Here is a 6,074-nt window from a genome sequence, read left to right as displayed (position 1 = left end):
TGCATGAATTACACAGATTTGAATTGGGGCTCCTTTGCCTGAAAGTCTGATTGAGCAGTTCTTTGTTCACTTGGTCGCATTGCCCTGGCTGCTAAACAGTCATATTTATCTTAATGCCAATTTTGTTTTGATATTTTGCACATGGCTACATTCTGAGGCAGATCCTGAAGTAAAAGCAAATCGTCTCCCAGCACAGTTTGTACCTCCAATGACAGCAACAATCACTTAATCCGCACATTTCTGTTTCCACTGGAGTCTGAGCTAATAACCAGGACCAGACTAGATTCAGAGGGAGAGCAAGGCATGGAAATATTTCCCTGCACCGCTGGTCTAGTTGAGTTTATTTACATACATTAGAGAGATAATGCTTCTAAACCAGAATTTTTCAAGTGCAGTCTGGAATGTAGACATAAGGCAAACGTGTTTTGTCTATGCTAAGATTTCACAATGTATACATGCAATTCATACTGTTTGTCTTACCCCATATCATGTATTCAGGTGGACATTGTATTGCTCTGAGACATACTGAAAAAGTGAAGAATTTGACAAAGGGAAGGAGCTCCAGGGCTGGATAATATCGCCACTTTTTTGGGGTTTTTTTCAACAATTTAAATAAGAGCAGAATAACATGCCACATTCAATCAAAGGAACTTCTATTAGCCTGTAAGTTAGAAACCTACTTTCTGGTCTCCCTGTATTCTTTTTGGGTGGAAGCAGGGTTTTGGTTTTTAAGTTAAACAAAAAAAAAAAAAGATTTTGCGTTTAAGTCACCAAACTGGGACTTGGAACATCTATTTGGTTCAGTTCCTCTATTTGCCATAAACTTCCCACGTGAGGTAATATCCCAGAGCCTTCATTCCATATGTATAAAATAGGAACCAGGATATTCCACACTTACTGAGGTATTCTGTGTATATGTGCCCAAGTGAGAGACATTGAGATACTCTGGTGATGGGTGAATATACAAGTCCTTAAACATAAAAAGAAGAAGTATACTATATCTTGGTAAACTGATGTGGGAGAAGTGAGTAAAAACAAAACAAAAAAAAAGAACTTTGGTCCAATCAGCATTTCCCAGTGAAAACAAGAGCTGTGGGCTGGGCACTGGGCTGAGTAGCAGGTATTACTGATCATTCTAACTCTGCCAGTGCTCTCTGTGCCCATGGGCATTTGACCTCACTGTTTCAATACTGACATCAGTAAAATGAGCCTAAGGATATTTTCTTACCTTCACTGGGGATAGTGAGAATGAATCAATGTTTGTAATGTGCTCCAGGGGAGAAGCAAGGCAAATGGAAAGCTGTTCTGATGGAGGGGGTGGAGTCCAGCACTAGAAAATCCTCTACATAAAATGAATCCGTTTTTCTATCAGAAAGCTTTTTATTGTGTCCAGTAACAGCAAATTAGCTATTCCTGTTATTTTTTTAGCATTTAGTATTTAATTCTAAATTCCACACATGGTTGTCTCCAGTCTCTTAGCCATATAAATCCAGTTTGATCAGTGAGAGACAAGAAGTTAACAAATCATTGTTTTGGTCTCATTTTAACCAGAAATATGGTTAAGATATTATTACTGGTATCTCACAGACAGTATTGACCTATAAGCTGTTTTCCAGCTTGTGAATAATTGGAATATTGGGAACTTCCCATCATCTTAGTGAAACACCAAGTTGTGAAATGTGAGAAATATTTGAAACGGCCACTGAAGCTGGTTCTGCAGTCATAGTGAACTTGTGCTAATTACCCTCCATGCCACATTCCATTTTTCTTTCCAACAATTTTATTACTGCTGTAACTTCCAGACCACCTCTCAACCAGATTCAAATCTCAGCATATGCCTCTGCAGTACCAGCGAGATCAGTCCTACCTCTACACTATCTGACATGAATTGACAAGTTCCTGAGAGGTCTGCTTGTCTGCAGGGGAGCAGATGGTTCCAAGCAAATGCTGCAGCTATTTCCCTCCCATTAATCATTGGTGGTGTGAATTACCAGAAAAAAAGATGTTTGTAATTGCCACATGGGACTACTGCTTTCCTAACCATAAATTTGGAAATCTTCTGATGCTGTTTCTGTGGCTAGTAGTGGTGCAGTATGATTAACCACTATTGTTGACATATCTTTGACTAAACATAAAGTAACCATATCTGCAACTTAAAAAAACAGGATGCTTTGTGGTGATGCTATTCATATAAGAGTCCACTAATTTTTAAAACCATGTGCTGATATTCTTACTGCTACTTTCTGACTCAGCAGTGACAGATGCATTGTTCTTGCACAAAAAGATATTTTCCAGTAGCTTTGTGCTTTGAATGATGTGGAGTACCAACCATGAAGTGTAGCAGTCCCTTTGAGAAAGGAAAAAAGTTTGGATGGTGGCAATCAACTTTCGTCATTATTTTCTCATCATTCCAACTCTTGTTAAATCACAGCAGCCACTCCTACCACTGGACAAGTTGTTCCTGATAAGCGTGGAACAAACTTTGGTCTAAAATAATTGATCACAAACAATTACTTCTATAGTTATTTAAAAAAAAAATATGGGTATTTTGTTTGATAAAATGATAAACAAACTAGGTGTCCTGAAAGGCATTCTGAAAGTCATAGGACATCACATGAAGAGCTCTGCTGCAAAACCAGGGATTTATGATCATTTAGGTTAAAGAAGCTTGCGTTGTGTAGTTTACTTTGTTTCAGAGCCCTAAAAGAGTTCTGGGAGCCCAAGAGCACTCTCTGACTTAAGAGACTCCAAGGATTTGTTCTAGTGTTGTTTATTAAGGGGTCAGTAGATGCCAGTCTCTGGAGTAATTTTAAGAATGGGAAGGGGGCGAAACATGTAGTATAAATACCCCAGAGACAGAATGATAGCATGTGGGAATTAATGACAGAAGGTCACAGAGTAAAACTGATTGCAGAGGCAGAGTACTAAGTTCACTGGAAAGAAGGTGTCCTTTCATACCAGTCTTTAGAACCATTCACTAGGCCCATCACATGGCTTTGTGTGTTGCTCTAGACTGGGAGTCATTACTTAATGATCATACTTGTGCTTCTGTTATGACCTGTCTCAACATACCATAGACAGACATATGGGGCCAGCTCCTTCACTGATGGAAATCTGTGCAACTCCATTATACCCAAGTTCTCATCTCAAGCCTCAGATAGACAGTATAGGGTTGGTTCCAGAAGGGAAGAGGAGAGGCTATCACAACACAGCACTAAGGCTAGGGGCAGAAATTAAAAAAAGCCTGAATTGATTCAATCTTTGCAGGTTAGTCTAACTGGTCTTGGCTAAATCAGTTTGTAACTGCACAGACATCCCAGACATGCAGGCACATGCCTGCAGTGGCTCAAGCTAGAAGCCAGGGGGTGCTAGAGCAGCCCTCACTTCCCTTCCACAGTGCTGAGCTGAGGGGAGCATAGCCAGGCCCTGGCAGGACCTCTGATTATGATGGGGTTCCCACCCCCCTTCTCCCTGCAGGGTGCAAAGATGAAGCAGACAGCGGGGGGGGGGAGAACGGGCAAGGCCAGCACCACTGCCCTCCCCTTCCCCCTGTCCCTGCAGGCAGCAATGGAGCAGATGGATGGGGGACAGGGCCAGAGGTGCTGGCCCCGTCCCCTTTGCTCCCTGGATGAGCAGTCCCTGTCCCCATTCCCCCCCCCACCACCCCCATCATTCTTGACAGGCACTTGGCTAGCTCTAAATAATAACCAGTAACATCTCACAGGATTTTCCTAGATGACTTTCAGATGAAAACACTAGTACATCTGAAGTTTGGTAGAGGAAAACCTGTTCCCAAGTGTTTGAAGTAGGTCAAGTCACCAGATGATTCCTGACAGCTTATGAAATACTGTTTGCAGGCACAAAGTTCCTAGCTCAAATAGTGTACTTAAAACAAAAGGATCTAAATTACACTCCCATGGCACTTGACTCTACTCAGGATTGCCTAGGATCAAAAAACTATTTCCAAAATACTCAGCTAAATGTTATCAGGGCCCTGCATGTACTGTGATTACAGTACAACGGAATTTGCTGTAGAGTTATGTTCCAGAATCTATTATCATTAGTTATCCTGCTGTGGAGGAGGGGTGGCTACAAGCCCTAAATGCATCTCATAGGCCCATTGTGCTGGGCACTCTCCAAACATATGGAAAATGATTCCTTGCCTAATTGAACCAAGGATAAATAAGGGTATGAATGCATACAAGACTGTAACACCTAATGGTAGCAGTCATTGTGCTAATGTATGCATCTTAATAGTAATATTTGTTCTTTGTCTTCATGAACGTGCCAGTCATTTGGTGCACTGAAGTATTTCTGAGGATTTAAACAGCATGAAAACAACAGTCCTGAGAAAGGGAAGCTGCCCCATTCATCTGAAAGGGTTACTGACACTGGAACTCAAAGATGGCTGCGACAGGCTCATGCCTAGAAAAAGCTGGGCCATGTGCGTATCCGGTTCACCTGCTTGCAATGCACCTTCCTCTTCTCACCTACCATGACCAGCTATTTCTAAAACATTAATATTCAGTGATGGGGAGGTGGTACCTGTGGTCACTCTATGGACTTAGTGTGGTTGAGTCTGCATTGGGCTTTTGTGGAAACTTGATGGTAAGCAGGGTCTCCACTTAGTTCCTTTCCTTCCAAGTGCTACAAGAAGATCAAGCCTGCTTAGGATGTGGCCTATGCCTAAACTCCAAAGGATTACAACAGAAACAGATCATTAAGCTTAAATTGCTCAGGCAGGGAATTGGTGCCCGTGTTAGCCGAGCACCCCCCTTCACTGGGGTAATTAATTCAGTCCAAGGCACCTTGTCTGGGATCTGTGCCTGCCGATCCAGAGCAGCCAAGCAGGCGACTGCGTAAGTGGGGTCATGTGCCTTTCTTCTTCAGGCTCACACCAACCACCTGCCAGCAAGTTGGCAGCTCAGCCAGAGCCCTGTCCCCATAGCAATTTAAGTGGCAGCACAGCTGAAATAGCTAGTAAGCCATGCTTATCCCACAGTCTCAAACCACATCTTGCATCACTGTGACTTTCAAAAATCCCAGATATCCCCTGCCTACCTACCCAAGCCTCCAGCTTCTTCCAGCAACCTCCACAATACCATTGTACAATGTCTGTTCAGCACAGAAATCTGTTCCGTACTGAATATGAAAAATATATGAATATACCATACAATCAATTGCAATGAACAGCATGCTCCACTTACCTGGACACTAGAGAACTGCATAATTCATATAGTTTCATAGTTTGTAGGGTCGGAAGGGACCCGAGAAGATCATCAAGTCCAACCCCCTGCCATGGCAGGAAAGAGTACTGGGATCAAATGACCCCAGCAAGGTGTTCATCTAGCCTCCTCTTAAAGACCCCCAGGGTAGGAGCCAGCACCACTTCTCTTGGAAGCTGGTTCCAGATCCTAGCCACCCTGACAGTGAAGTAGCACCTCCTGATATCTAGTCTGAATCTACCCTCTGCCAGCTTGTGACTGTTATTGCTAGTCACTCTTGGTAGTGCTCGGGGGAACAGGGACTCCCCCAATGCCTGCTGGTCCCCTTTAACTAGTTTGTAACAGGCCACTAGATCCCCCCTCAGCCTTCCCTTGTGGAGGCTGAACAGGTTCGGATCCTGTAGCCTCTCCTTGTAGGGTCTGCCCTGCTGCCCCCTGATCATAGAGAGGGTCCAGAGGAGGTCCACTTGCATGTTGTCCACATCCCTCCTGAAGTGCGGTGCCCAGAACTGGACACAGTACTCCAGCTGCAGCCTTACTGGTGCCACATAGGAAGGGGAGGATCACCTCCTTGGATCTACTTGAGATGCATCTGTGGATGCATGACAAGGTGCGGTTGGCCTTCCTGACTGCATCCTCACACTGCCGGCCCACGTTCATCTTGGAGTCAATTATGACGCCAAGATCCTTTTCTGCCTCTGCATTGACAAGAAGGGAGTTCCCCAACCTGTAGCTATGGTGCCGGTTGTTCCTCCCCAGATGCATCACTTTGCACTTGTCAGTGTTGAATCCCATCCTATTTTCCTCCGCCTATCCTTGTAACCTGTCTAGGTCTGATTGTAGCCTATT

This window comes from Gavialis gangeticus, unplaced genomic scaffold (genome assembly GCF_001723915.1).
Source record: "Gavialis gangeticus isolate Ggan-Ray unplaced genomic scaffold, GavGan_comp1, whole genome shotgun sequence".
NCBI lineage: Eukaryota > Metazoa > Chordata > Crocodylia > Gavialidae > Gavialis > Gavialis gangeticus.
The sequence above is the reverse complement of the archived record's forward strand: the minus strand, read 5'-3'. Positions refer to the sequence as shown.